Below are 16,396 nucleotides of genomic sequence, written 5' to 3' on the forward strand. Positions count from 1 at the left end.
CTTTCCCTTCCTCCCTGCCCCACTCCCCCACTTTCCCTCACTCCTCCGTGGAATTAAACAACCTTCCATAAAGTGTGGACACATTTTCAAAAAATATGTCCTACCAATCGTGATTGTTTAGTTACAGATAACTTACTTTTGAACTTCATTTAATTTCACGTACATAAATAAGAAATTTGTAGATCATCTCCCTGAACATTACAGCAAAAAAAAAAAAAAAAAACGGATTTCACCTCCAGTGGTCAGTGATAATGTAGTAGAATTTAGTGGCAGCAATTTTCATATAAGGTCTCTGTGCCAGGGGGGTGGGAAAGGTAGAATTCAACACCGTCCATCTGGGGTGGGAGCCTCTTAGAGAACTGTATTATAGGATGCCAATATTAGGTCATTGGGCATCACAGTTTGGGGAAAGATATAAATGATTTTATGAGAAAACTCAATACACCAAAACATAAATTCTCTGATGGAAGTGGGCTTTGCACATTCCCAGGTTTTAGCTTTTAAGATTTTATTTATTTATTTGACAGAAAGAGAGGGATCACAAGTAGGCAGAGCCGCAGGCAGAGAGAGGGGGAAGCAGGCTTCCTGCTGAGCAGAGAGCCTGATGCAGGGCTTGATCTCAGGACTCTGAGACCATGACCTGAGCCGAAAGCAGAGGCTTAACCCACTGAGTCACCCAGGCACCCCTACCTGGATATTTCTATCAAGGTCTAACATTTACCTGTTCAACCACATTTTCCGAGATGGAAATGGCACCAAAAGGGAAAGCTCCTCAGACTTAAATTCATCATACATGCTTGATACTCAATGGGATGTTTTCACATTAAAATAAGGTCCCTAAAGCAAAAACTAACAATGTACTAGATGAAGTTAATTGGGGATGCTGGCTGCTGAGAAATCTTTGAAAGACTATCTGAGGTATGTAATATCAGTATAACCATATTGCCAATTTCACCCCAGTCGAATAACTTAAAATGTCTTTCAGAAGCAGTAAGTTAAATCCCTAAATCTTACCCCTTGTAGATTTAGGAAGCAAACCAGAGCTCCCATGTCTAGGCCACAGCTCTGTCTGTTGGGACAGTATTTTCAGCACCAATAAAAAAATGTTCTTATTCCCTGATATAGTCCCAGCCCCCGGATTACTTTACTGCAACTTTTCTTTGACAGCTTATTTCCTTTGAGTAGTTGCTTATTATAAAAACCAAAGGGAAATAAAAAAAATATAAATTTTTTAAACTACTCTTTTTTAACTCCCTCATTATGCCCACTGAGTTTTTAGAAGCATGTGCATTAGTGGAGTGTTTGCAGTATTCATGACTTGAACTTCTAATTTATGTACTCTTAAATGTACACTAATCATCAGCATACTAACTCTTAATATTGTACTCTGAGGCTTTTCCCTTCAACTACTATTCTAGGCAAAAGGAATATTCTTAAAAACAATATTCTTTGACTTCCATAAACAGGCAGGTCAGGTTGGAACATGGGCCACAGGCATTGATGTGTGGATGGTAGCATTATTAGAAGTTATTTACTACATGAAATTCCAACCTTGCCAATTTTTAAATGTTAATGGCCTTATGGTGAAAAAGAAAGGTTTATGTGCTCCACCAAGGGATTTCAGAATTTTGTAATCTTGGCTTGGAAATGGCTTGATTGTCCAATAAGTCATTTTTACTTCTCTCTTAATTATATGTGTTTATGAACTTTTATAGATTTGAAAACTTTCAAAACTTTCTGGAATGTTGTCAGCTGTCTTTTGGTTTTGTTAACTGTTTCCTTTGCTGTGCAAAAGCTTTTGATCTTGATGAAATCCCAATAGTTCATTTTTGCCCTTGCTTCCCTTGCCTTTGCCGTTGTTCCTAGGAAGATGTTGCTGCGGCTGAGGTCGAAGAGGTTGCTGCCTGCATTCTCCTCAAGGATTTTGATGGATTCCTTTCTCACATTGAGGTCCTTCATCCATTTGGAGTCTATTTTCGTGTGTGGTGTAAGGAAGTGGTCCAATTTCATTTTTCTGCATGTGGCTGTCCAATTTTCCCAGCACCGAAGATATTTGCAAATGACATATCAGATAAAGGGCTAGTATCCAAAATCTATAAGGAACTTAGCAAACTCAACACCCAAAGAACAAACAATCCAATCAAGAAATGGGCAGAGGACATGAACAGACATTTCTGCAAAGAAGACATCCAGATGGCCAACAGACACATGAAAAAGTGCTCCACGTCACTCGGCATCAGGGAAATACAAATCAAAACCACAATGAGATATCACCTCACACCAGTCAGAATGGCTAAAATTAACAAGTCAGGAAATGACAGATGCTGGCGAGGATGTGGAGAAAGGGGAACCCTCCTCCACTGTTGGTGGGAATGCAAGCTGGTGCAACCACTCTGGAAAACAGCATGGAGGTTCCTCAAAATGTTGAAAATAGAACTACCCTATGACCCAGCAATTGCACTACTGGGTATTTACCCTAAAGATACAAACATAGTGATCCGAAGGGGCACGTGTACCCGAATGTTTATAGCAGCAATGTCTACAATAGCCAGACTATGGAAAGAACCTAGATGTCCATCAACAGATGAATGGATACAGAAGATGTGGTATATATACACAATGGAATACTATGCAGCCATCAAAAGAAATGAAATCTTGCCATTTGCGACGACGTGGATGGAACTAGAGTGTATCATGCTTAGTGAAATAAGTCAATCGGAGAAAGACAACTATCATATGATCTCCCTGATATGAGGACATGGAGAAGCAACATGGGGGGGTAGGGGGATAGGAGAAGAATAAATGAAACAAGATGGGATTGGGAGGGAGACAAACCATAAATGACTCTTAATCTCACAAAACAAACTGGGGGTTGCTGGGGGGAGGTGGGATTGGGAGAGGGGGAGCGGGCTATGGACATTGGGGAGGGGAGGCGAACCATAAGAGACTATGGACTCTGAAAAACAACCTGAGGGTTTTGAAGGGTCAGGGGTGGGAGGTTGGGGGAACAGGTGGTGGGTAATGGGGAGGGCACATTTTGCATGGAACACTGGGTGTTGTGCAAAAAGAATGAATACTGTTACGCTGAAAAAATAAATAAAATGGAAAAAAAAAATTTCTGGAATGTTGAATATAATAATTGAGTCTAAAAGACTGAATTTAATATGCTGGGTTTACTGATTTGGGGGGAAGACAGATTTCTCTGTTGATCCTGGGGGAAAAATCAACCAAAATAAATTTTAAATGGATTATGCGGATTTGTCTAAGCAAATCCAGAATGTTCAGCTGCATTTATAGGAAATTCTAATTGACTTACTATAACTTGAATGTATCATCTTTGACAAATAAGAAAGAGCTGCCCAGGGCCCAGCTTATTCTAAGAGATTTTGCCAAGTTGTCCATAAAAGTTTTAGTTCATTACTTAGTTTTTTATTTATAGTATGTGAAACTACTTTAAAAATGTTCAACTCAAAATACCTCCCATCTTTAGATAATTCGCCTTAGATGTATTTTACCTGAATTGTTGGTACACTAATTTCAATATATCAGGAGGCCAGCCTTAAAGTCTTTATTTTAAGATATGGTTAAAACTTGCTGCAATTATTCATGAGATGCTACTACAGTTAATAATATGTTATAGGCATATTATCTGCATGGATGATAATCAATTCAAAATCATTACCTAAACACTGGCTTCATAATAGAAAAGCTATATGCTTTCCTTATCACAACTTACTTATGGTTTCAAGAGATTTAGTGAAGTGTATTACCATCACAAAGTTGAGTTCAGGGAATGTGTAAAAATTCCCGTCATTGTGCATAATATGCCATTTGTAATTTTCATTCACCTCTTTGAGAAACATCTTTTCAGCAATGATTAAGTTGTAAGTAGTAAAAATGCTGAAATAATTTAGTAATTATACAGGATGACTAACTACCCACTAGTGGAAAGAAATGGAAAATAGACAAAAATTACTCATGTTAGTATCATCAAAGATAATCATTGCAACTTTGGTATATCTATTTTTAGTCTTTTATCTATAAAGACTCTGTTTTTAATAGTGCTTTGTACAAATATATAATGAAATTCCATTCTGTGTTATACTAATGATATAGATGTTTTTCTATGTAATTTCAGTTCCCTAATGGTAGCATGAAGATGTCAGGTAATTGCTCCTACAGAAAACAGTTTCAAATGACTCATATATAGGATTTGCCATCTGTATATTTTCTTCAGTGAAATGTTTTTTTTTTTAATGTCTTTTGCCCCTTTTCTAATTGATTGTTTGTTAAGGTTATCTATATATTCTAGATCTGAGACCTTCAGGAAAATGCAAATAAACCCACAAGGAGATAGCCTTGCACACCAATGAGCATGGCTAAAATAAAGAATAATAACAATGCTGAATATTGGAGAGAATGGAAAAATTGGATCACTTGTGCTGAAGGGAATGAAAAATGGTATAGTCACACTAGAAAACAGTTTGGTAATTTCTTTTAAAACTAATATGCAATTTAAAAAAAACTAATAGGCAATTATGTATGACCTAGCAATTTTACTCTTGGGCATTTATCCCAGATAAATGAAAACTTATATTCACTCACACACATACATACACACATACACACAAACCAAACAAGCTATACACAAATGTTCACAGTAGCTTGATTCATAATGACTGGAAACATTCCAGATGTCCTGCCACAAGTGACTGATTAAACAAACTGGGTGTGTATTTATTCCAACGAATACTACTCCACAATGGGAAGGAAATAGCTGCTGATAAATGCCACAAACTGGATGAATCTCTGGGAAATTATGCTAAGTGAAAAAAGTCAATCCAGGAAGAATACATATTGTATTATTCCATCCATGTGATATTTTGAAATGATAGTGTTCTTGAAATAGGGTGCAGATTAGTGGTTGCCAGAGGTTAAGAAGGGATGGGGGCAGGAGGAAGGTAGACATGATCACAGAAGAGCAACACAGTATCTTGACTATGGTGGTAGACACACAAACTTATAACATCTTAAAGAATAAAATACATATGCACACAAACAAAGAAAACTGAGGAAATATGAATAAGATCAGTGTATTGCATGGAGCGCTGGGTGTGGTGCATAAACAATGAATTCTGTTATGCTGAAAAGGAATTAATAAAAAAAAGATCAGTGTATTGTATCAGAGTCAATATCCTGGTTATGATATTGTTTTGTAGTTTTCCAAAATGTTACCATTGAGGGAAATTGAGTAGAGCATGTACGCGATCTCTATTATTCTTTACAACTTCATATTAATTACAATTATCTTAATAAAAACTACCCCTACCTCCCTTACCAGTTGGAAGTAGCAGATGATAGAGTTCAGAACACAGAAAATTTCGAATTTACAGAAAAAATTCTGGAAGTGAAAGAGCTGCAGAGGTACTGAAGTCCAAAATCTGAGTATAAACTCTCACCAAATCCCCAGCTCATCACAAAACTACATATGCTTGGAATAAGGGAGACCAGAAAGAACTGAAATAGAAACTAGAGGGTCAGCTACTGTTGCAATTCAAAACTGTTGCTGGTGAGGGTTTGAGTTTGCTGCAATTTTGACCACTTGTATTTTCCAAATCATACACAAGTCAAGTGGCAGAGAGTAGACTCCTTACTGATCTTAGATATCAGAGGTATGAAGTTTAGTTTAGAAAAACAATTGGAAATTTAGAAGACGGCCTTCAGAAAAAGGGAACCACAGAGAGAATGAATCCTAAAATCTGAATGTAAAGTATTTCCCAAGTCTTTGGCTGACAGCTAAATTATGCAGGCACAGGGGACTCCCAGGGGTCAAGTCAAACAAGCAGCATCTGGAAGCCAAAGAAAATTGATCAAACGCCAGCTGCTGCACATAGCAGGGAGGACTATTTCACAGTTTGATTCTAAGAAAGTAAATGACCCACTAGAACAAAACAAACAAACAAACAACAAAAAAAACAAATCAGCAATCTTCAGTGTATCCCAGAGACACTACAAGGTGTAATCTACAACACATAGCTTCAAACCAAAAATTAACTTGTAGTTTTAAACAACATGTAATTTTGAACCAAGATACTTCTTTGCCTGACTATGAATGACAGTCAGTAGAAACTGACACTGGGTAAGTCCTGATGATGTACTGAGCAAAGATTTCAAAGAGGTAATTTTAAATACATTCAGATAATTAAAGGAAAATATAATATTAATGAGTAAACAGATAGGGGATCTCTCAACAGAGACGTGTAAGCTATAAGAAAAAAAAACAAAGGGAAATTCTAAAACTATAAAGTACAACCCTGGATATGAACGTATCATTATATGAGCAAAACAGAAAATTATAAATACCAGAAGGAAATCAGTGAAATTAAAGTTAGATCAGTGGAAATCATCCAATATGAACAAAATGGAGAAAAATATTTAGTAAAAATGAACAAAATTCCCAAGAATTATGGTGTCATATCAATTACTCTCATATATGTGCAAGTGGGGTCCCACGAGGTCGGTACAGAAAGTGATAGAAAAAAATATTGTGAAAAAATAATGGTCAAATCTTCTGAGATTTGTAAAGAAAACCCATTAGCTTAGAGGTCCAAGAAGTTCTAATATGATGAACACACACACAAACACACACACACAGAACAATCCAGTCTCAGTACATCACAGTGAAACACCTGAAAACCAAGGTTGTAGAGAAAATCTTCAACACCACAAGAGAAACAAAGACACATTATATGCAGTGAAACAACGATATGATCAACAAGTGACATTGCGGGAACTGATGCCGGCCAGAAGACACTGGAGTTACATACTCTTCCTCCTGAATAGTCAGAGCAAAACCGAGAACTGACAGCCCAGGAGATCTACAGCTAGTGCAGGTATTCTGCAAATATAAAGATGAATAGAATTTCTTGAGAAAAACCTACAAAATGTGTTGCTTAGGAGACTGGCACCAGAAATACTAAAGGAAATTCTTTAGATTAAAGAAATGACACCAGATGATAACATGGATATTCGGAAAGAAATAAGAAGCCCTGGAAAAGATACGCATGTAGTGGAATATAAACTATTATACAAGAAACTTTTTTCTCTTCTTAATTTTTCGAAAAAGGTAGTGTAGAGTTTCAAGTTACATTGGTATAACTTATATGAAAAGAGTAGCATGAAAGATAGTAAATGGAATTATACTGTTTCAAGACTCTGATATTCTAATAAAAGTACTACTTTAATATTAAATATAATAGTTTTGAGCTAACAATGCATGTTGTTATTCCCAACCATCTAAGAAAAATAAATACAGAGAAACATAGTTAAAAGTTAGCAGAGATTAAAATGTCCACAAAACCAAAGAGGAGTTAGGAACAAAAAGAGACAAATAGGACATAAGTAGCACAATGGCAGACTGAAGTCCTGTTGTATAATAATCACAATAAATATAAGTAGATCACCTATTCTAATTAAAAGGCGGAGCTTGTTGGATTGGATTTTAAAAGATCCAACCATATGCTGTCCATAAGAGATGCACTTTAAACACAGAGACACAAATCGGAAGTAAAAGGATGAAAAATGATGCAATATTCAAATAGTAAGCACAAGAGGAGGATGAGTGTATTTATATATATTAGATGTTAATATAAGGAGTAGCAGTAGAAACAGTGATATTTAATCAAAAAATATAAATACAACAGGAAGATAAAACAGTTATAGAAGTCTATGTGCCTAATGAGATAATTTCACAATACACAAAGCAAAGAATGACAGAACTAAAAAAAGTAGACAATTTAATAATTATTAACAAGTATAGTTAGAAGCTCCAATACTCCTCTCTCAGTAGTTGACAAGACAAAGAGAACATCAGTAAGGATATAAAAGACTTGAACAGTATGAACCAATTTGACCAAACTGCTATTTTTTTAAAAAGACTATCCTGTGACAGCAGAATATACATTCTTTTCATGAACACATGGAACATTGACCAAGACACACCAAACGCAGGGCTGTAAAAGACGTTTCAAGAGGTATAAAAATATTGAAATCATCCATAGGATGTTTTCTAACTATAATAGAATAGACAGAAAAGAACAACTATATGATTCTACTTATATGTGATATCTAGAGTAGTGAAATTCATAGGGACAGAGAGTAGTAGAATATGGTGTCCATGGTCAGGCGGGGGGTGAGTGGGGAGGAAGAAAGGAGAGGTATTCATCAATGGTCCAGAATATCAGTTTGGGGAGATAAGAAAATCCTAGAGATGAATGCGAGTAATAGTTGCACAACTTGTGAATGTATTTAATGCCACTGAACCATACATTTAAAAATGGCTAAAATGGCCAAATATGTTATGTGTAATTTAAATTTAGATTTAAATTTAAAAAATAAACTATGGGGGTCCCTGAGTGGCTCTGTTGGTTAAGCATCTGCCTTAGGCTCAGGTCATGATCTCTGGGGCCTGGGATCAAGCACTGCGTTGGACTCCCTGCTCCTCAGGGGGTCTGCTTCTGTCTCTCTCTCTCAAATAAGTAAATAAAATCTTTTAAAATCTTTTAAAAAGAAGAAATGGAAATCATTTTGAATATAATAAAAATGAAAATAAATCATATTCAGTTTTGTGGAAAGTAGCTGAAACAATCCTCAGCAACACTTTTATAGGTTAATCACTTATACTTAAAAGAAGAAACATGTCAACTCAAGCTCTAAACATGCACCATAGGAAACTAGCAAAAAAATGCAAATTAAATTCATTAAGAAGTAATTAAATAATATAAGTAAAAGCAGAAATCAACGTGAGAAAATACTATGAACACTTCTATGCCAATAAGTTTGATACTTTCTATGAAATGGACAAATACCTTGAAAAGTGCATTTTACTGGGGGCCTGCCTGAATGTCTCAGGCATTTAAGCATCTACCTTCACCTCAGATCATGATCCTGGGGTCCTGGAATCGAGTCCCATGTCAGGCTCTCTGTTCAGTGGGGGGTCTGCTTCTCCCTCTGACCGCCCCCCCCACCACTTGCTCATGTTCTCTCTCTCTCACTCATGTTCTCTTTTTCCTCTTTCTTGGATAAATAAATTAAAATCTTCAAAAAAAAAAAAAAAAAACAACAGCCGCAAGAAGACATAGAACATCTGAATAACCCTATGTCCATTAAAGACATTGAATTCATAATTTAAAAATGTTCAGGAAAGAAAATGTAGAACTATGTGGCTTCACTAATGAAGTTCACATTTACTGAAGGAAGTATACTAGTCTTTCACAAACTCTTTCAAACAATAGGAGAGTCCACTTGCAAACACATTTTTGGAGGGCCAGTATTACAGTGATACCAAAGCCGGATTAAGATATTCCAAGAGAAGAGACTACATATATATAGATGCAAAAATCCTTAACATAATCTTAGCAAATCAAATTCAGCATTATATAAAAAGAGAAGATAATCAGAAAGAAGAGAGTATAGTCCCAGGAATTCAAGATTTGTTTGACATTCAAATATTAATGACTATAATATATCACATCAACAGAATAAAAGGAAAAACGATTATTTGATCATCTTCATAGTAGTATAAAAAATTTAACATACATTTGTGCTACAAAAAAAAACTCATAAAACTAGCATTAGAAAAGTGCTTTTTCAACTTGGTAAAGAACATCTACAAATACTCACAGTAAGTATTATATATAGTTAAAGACTGAGCATCTTCTGCCTAAAATCTGGAATGAGTCAAGAATGTCTGCTTTTACCACTTCTATCCAGTGTTGTACTGGAGGTCCAAATCAGTACAACAAGACAAGAAAAAGAAAGAAGAGGCATCTATATTGAAAAGAAAGAAAGGGTGCCTGGGTGGCTCAGTGGGTTAAGTCTCTGCCTTCAGCTCAGGTCCTGGGATCGAGTCCCGCGTCGGGCTCTCTGCTTTGCGGGGAGCCTACTTCCTCTTCTCTCTCTCTGCCTGCCCCTCTGACTACTTGTGATCTCCCTCTGTCAAATAAATAAACAAAATCTTAAAAAAGAAAAAAAAGAAAGAAAGAAAACTATCTTGATTTGCAGATTACAATATCATGTGTGTAGAATCCTCAGAAATATATTTTCAAAGCTATAAGAACTAGCAAATTAAGTAACTTTATGCAGCATGACAGTAATATACAAAAATGAACTCTACTTCTAATATAAATAATGAATAGTTGTAAAATGAAATTAAAAGTACAGTTGCATTTACAGTGACACCTAAAATAAGTAGAGTTCTTGGGAATCGTTTTAACAAAGATTTGATGTGTAAGATCTATATACTAAATATCACAAAGCATTGCTCAGATAAGTTAAAGATGCACTAAAAATGGAGAGAAATACCATATTCGCAGAGTGAAGACTCAATGTTATTAAGATGTCAGTTCTCCAATATCGATCCTATTCCATTCCTACCAAAATTCTGTCCGAATTTTTGTAGAAAGTGACAAACTGTTTCTGAATTTATATGAAATTAAAAAGGGCCTGGAATTGCTTACAGAATTTGGAAAATGATAAATTTGAAGGACTTATACTACTTGATGTTAAGCCTTGGTATAATTTTTAGTATAAATTTACACTGAACAAGGCATGCCATAGTCATGATTAAAAAATAGACAAATCAGAGAAACAGAATACCATCTATAAATGAATCCATGCATATGTGGTCAACTGATTTTCAACAATGGTGCTAAGTTAACTCAATGGGAGAAAGAAGAACCTTTTCAATGAATATTCCTGGTATAGTTGATGTGATAGGCAAAATAATATTCCCCACCCCAAGGGTGTCCACATTCCAATCCTCAGCCTGTGAGTATGTTTGGGTACATGGCAAAGAGGAATGGAGATTACAGATGGAATTAAATTTGTTAATCAGCTGACCTTAACATAGGAAGAGCATTCTACATTATTGAGGTGGGCCCAATATTATCAGAGGAATTCTTAAAAGAGGAGAAGGGAGAAAGAGGGAACCAGAGAGATGTCATGGTGAGAGACTGGGCTTAATGTTGCTGGTTTTAAAGATGGAGGAAGAGGGCTACAAGCCAAGGAATGTGAACAACCTTTGTAAGGTACAAAGGACAAGGAAATGGATTTTCCCTTAGAGCCCCCAGAAAGGGACACAGATTTGTTAATAACTTGATTTTGACTCAGTGAGATTTATGTTGAACTGTGAGATAATAAATTTGTGTTGTTTTAAACCAATACATTTGTGTCAATTTTCTGCAACCATAGAAAATAATATAATTGGATATATGTATGGGAAAGGAGAGAATCTCAGCCCTAACTTTATACCACTCACAAATTAAATGGTAATGAGTCATAAGCCTAAATGTAAGATCTGAAATGATAAAACTTCTGGACAGAAACAGGAAAAACATTTTTGTCTTTGTGTTCTTGGTTCAACCAAAAATTTAAGTATGATATGAAAAGCATAAAGCATAAAAAAGGAAAAGTTGATAAATTGGACTTCTTTAAAATTTAAAAACAATTTCCTTTCAAAAGACTCAAGAAAAAAGAAAGGTAATTGACAGATTGGTAGAAATATTTACGAAGTCATATATCTAAGAACTTGTATCCTACATGAAGAACTTAGAAAACATACAACCCAATGATAAAATGGGAAAAAATTGAGCCAGACACTTCAGTGAGGAAGAGATATGATGACCAACAATCACATTGGAAACACTCCATGTTACCTGCCATTTGAAAATTAAATTAAGAAAGAAAAACCACCGGACATCCACTAGACTGGCCAAAATTTAAAAGACTGATATTAAGTCTTTGTAAGGAAGTGGAGCTAATGAAACTCTAATTCATTGCTGATGGAAATGCAAGAATGTTATAGACACTTTGGAAAACAGGTTGTTGGTTTCCTATAAAGTAAAATAGACACTTACATTTATGACTTATTGGCTCTTTCCCAGTTATCTGCTCCCCCAAAACATGAAACCTAAGTCTACCTAGGATTTATAGTGCTTCTAAGAATACGTATAGCAGCATTATTTGTGACATCTAAAAGTTAGAGAATACTATTCCGCAAGAAAAAGGAGCAAATTACTGATATAATGATGTAGATAACTCTCCAAGTTATGTGCTGAATGAAAGAACTCAGATATAGAAGAATGTGTACTTCACGGTGCCATTCATACTTAATTCTAGAAAATCCGAAACAGTTTTGGTTGTTGGTTGCCAAGGGTGAGAAGAGGAGATTGTTTGAAACAGGGTGAGAGGAAACTTACTGAAATGGGGAAAATATTCTCTGTGTTAGGTGGGTGGTAGTTATAAGGCTGTATTTTGGGGTGAAACTTGTAAGACTATACACTTAAAACTGGCATTTTACTATGTGCAAATTATACCTCAGTGAAGCTCTTAAGCAATTAAAGTATGAATTTATAGTATTTGTCATATTTAGTCTCTAATATAATAAACACTAATCACTAATCATGAATAACACTTACTGATCTTACTCAGGGTTCATAGTTCCTGATTTTACTTTTCTTAATTATGAGACTCTATTTCCTTTTCAAGTACTGGAAATAACCAAGATTGGTCATTCAAAACACATCAACTGATGTACATGGGACTCAATCAATCAAAAGGGTCATAGGCCAGGGCAGGAGAGTCCTGGTGTAAACAGCAGGTATAGGTGAATTGATGCATAGTTTAGGTATCATTCCTGGAAACAATAACAGTAATGTGTACCTCGAGATTGTTGTAAGGATTAAATGAAGTAAGACATGTGAAATGTTTATCAGAGTGCTTGACCCATAATTCACCCTCAGTACCAATTAGTTGTTATCTTCATGAAATCTGTGCTCTTCCTGAGGAAAAAGAGGCATCAAGACAGTAGGGGTCAGAAATTGTTTCTGCCTGTCCAGCATATCTTCCCTTTCTTCGGGTAACTAAACATATTTTTTCTTTTGGGAAATTGTCCTTCACCCAGTCAATGAGGTCTTGGTTTGGCAGATAATCCCAACCAAACCCTCTGGCAGAGCCAGTCATGATATTTGGTCTCTGTGCTTTGGTAATTAAATTGGGACGGGCCCTTGATCCAAGCCAGGCTCATTAGAAATGTACTGTGACCTAATCACTCGGTGTTGGGGTTACTCATTGCTGTTTTCTGTGCCTTTTTTGTGGAAAAGTTAGCCAGAGGCAGCAGCCTTCCCCACGGCAGAAGAGTGGGAAGCTAAGTATAGCAGAGCCCTAGGGACACTGTGCTTCTGGAATCAGCTGAATATCTTGACTTTGCAGTTGTATGAGTGAATAAAATATTTCCTCCACATTCTTTTTGCCTACATTAGTTTGATATGAATTTACAACCATTTGCAACCAAAAGAATCCAGTCTTGCAAAGTCTGGTTTTAGCAAGAACATTTCTTTATGCATAACATCATTTTCATCTCTTCTGGTTTATTTTTTTTCTTATTTATTTGAAATATTAATTCTTAGGATCCAGTAGTGATGAATGACAAATTTTGTTAATTTCATGATACACCGGATTTAAAAGAAATTATTCTTAGCCCATTGCCTACGAGGCTATGTGATATATCTAGCATTCAGGTTCACTGTGGTCAGTCTGCCTTTGAACTGGATATAAGCAATGCATGCACACATCCTTGGCCAGTCTTTGGGAACAAACCATGAAAAGTTTTGGAGAGTTTTAAATGTTTACTTAAGTGTAGACATACCATGTTAATAGTTCTGAAGCTAAGATAATTGACCCTCATCATACTTAATGTACTTCAATTCTATTCTTTAAAAAAAATCCTTATTCACGAGTATGCTAATAATTTACTTTTCCTAGGAAATTATGGCATTTGATTCCCAGTTCTGCTGCTTATTGGCTGTGAGACCCCGAGTAAATTTCCTGCTTTCTCTGTGTCTGTTTCCTCATCTCTAAATTTAGGGTGATAATTGTCCCCGTTTCACAAGAAGGTTGTAAGGATTAAATACTAATTAATACTAAGAAGTAGTATCTGTAGTGTCTGTAAAGGGCTTAGAAGAGTGCCAGAAACTTAGCAAGGGCTATCCAACTGTTGGTGGTCACTATAGTCACATCCATTTTCTTTGTTGAAGTTGTGCTTTGATAGGGTGAGGAGGCGTCTCACAGCCATTGTCATGAGTGACGGGAACAAGGAGTTAATTAAATTGAATGGATGAGAAATTTCAGTAGGACATACCATAAGGCCATTCATTCCCAGTGCATCTTCCTTAGCATGTGTTTTGCCTAGGATAGGGGCTCAATATGGGTCAAATAAAATCGATTCTCGGTAGTGCATAACCAAAGCCCACATAATAACCTTGTTTACCTTATGATAATGGGAAGTCTGGGTTCTCACAGGTGACTGGCTTAGGTAATTATAGTTATCTCCTCTGCGAGTAAAACGTTGACAATAACGACAAAAACTTAGCCATAAAATGAAAGAGTTTCTAAAATGAATTATAGCTTTCTTTGCCATCTTAAATAGTATTTTGAACACAATTTTGTGTTTTGTATAAGATAGCTTAGGGTTATCTTTTTATGCTATTATTGAATCCTGTGGACAACAGTGGTGTCTTGAGATGCCCTTACTAATCCCAGCAAGCTGGAGTTCTTGAATACTTGTGTCAGATGCTATATTATTTTCTGTCTTGCTGAAAGTGTGTCTTAGCTTCCCTTTTCTTTCTTATTTTTTTTATAATAGCCTATGTATCAAGAAATGAAATAACTAAAATTATTTAAATTGTGTCTAAAATAACAGTAAAATGTGGGGTGCCTGTGTGGCTCAGTTGGTTAAGTGTTTGATTCGATTTCAGCTCAGGTCATGATTGCTAGGTGGTGGGGCACCTGGGTGGCTCAGTGGGTTAAAACTCTGCCTTCAGCTCAGGTCATGATCTCAGGGTCCTGGGATTGAGCCCCACATTGGGCTCTCTGCTCAATGGAGAGCTGGCTTCTCCCCTCTCTCTCTGCCTGCCTCTCTGCCTACCTGTGATCTCTGCCTGTCAAATAAATAAATTAAAAAAAAAATGATTGCTAGGTGGTGAGACCAAGCCTGCAGTGGGCTCCCTGCTTAGCAAGTAGTCTGCTTGAGATTCTCTCCCTCTCCTCCTCCCCTTGTTCACTTGCTCTCTCTTTCTCTCTCCCTCAAATAAATAAATAAATCTTTAAAAAAATACATAAGTAATTAAGTCATTAGTGAGTATGCTTTTCTAATCGTAAAACACATTAGTTGGTGTATATTATACATTTTAGTGTCTTGGGGTTCTGTTTGGGTTTTTATTTACCCTAATCCCCCCACTTGCCCTTTGAATTCCACATATGGATTTGTTAAAAAAAAAAAAATGTTCTTGATCTGAATCAACTATTGTCATGAGGCATCTGATAATTCCATCAGCCCAACTGGGAATACTGTATTTATTGTTAGTTTTTAAAATAGGTAATATGGGTCATTTGTTTTTTCCTTGATTATTTAATGTATTAACAGGAAAACTTTAGGACTTAAGGTTAACAAATTCCTAAATAATATCTATAATATGCCACTTGGATATGCACTGAGTTTTTCAATATTATAAAAATTTAGTATTTGAGGGCGCCTGGGTGGCTTTGGTGGTTAAGCCACTGCCTTCAGCTCAGGTCATGATCTCAGGGTCCTGGGATCGAGTCCCATTTCGGGCTCTCTGCTCAGCAGGGAGCCTGCTTCCCTCTCTCTCTCTCTCTGCCTTCTTCTCTGTTTACTTGTGATCTCTCTCTGTCAAATAAATGAATTAAATCTTTAAAAAAAAATTAGTATTTGATATGAATTGTCTGGTATTATGGTCTTTGTTAAACATTCAATATAACCAAGTTTGCATTTAATTCTTTTAAATATGTAATATAGTCTGCTTTTATAGTGACTTAAATATAAGGTGGGATTTGGGGTAAAGGTTACACCTGGATCTTTTGTAATCAGAAATTAGTGATAATAAAAAAAAATGAATCTATTATTTGTGGTCAACTGTATACTAGGGAAGTGACTCTCCTTTGCTTTGAAATGTAAGCCATCTAAAACAAAGGATGAGAGAAGTAAATGACACCAACAATATACAGGCTTGATGTAGAGCTTTGAATATTTTTTTTTTCACCATTTGGGTTTTAGGCAACAACATTGAGGGTAAATGGCATTTTCTTAAATGCTGGTATGTTTCAGAGGAGTCTTTCACAATATGGAAAAGTCATAACTTTCACCATTAGTTTAAACAAAGGGGTCTGATCTTACCACCTATAAGTCACATAATTCTCATTTTATATTAATAGAAGTTATGCTTAAGTATCAAGGGTAGAGCAGATTTCTAAATTATAGTCTCTTCTAAAAGAATTATGAATGTAACCTCCGTTAACACTGGCGAATGTTAAGAAGGCA

This window comes from Meles meles, chromosome 20 (genome assembly GCF_922984935.1).
Source record: "Meles meles chromosome 20, mMelMel3.1 paternal haplotype, whole genome shotgun sequence".
Taxonomy (NCBI): Eukaryota; Metazoa; Chordata; class Mammalia; order Carnivora; family Mustelidae; genus Meles; species Meles meles.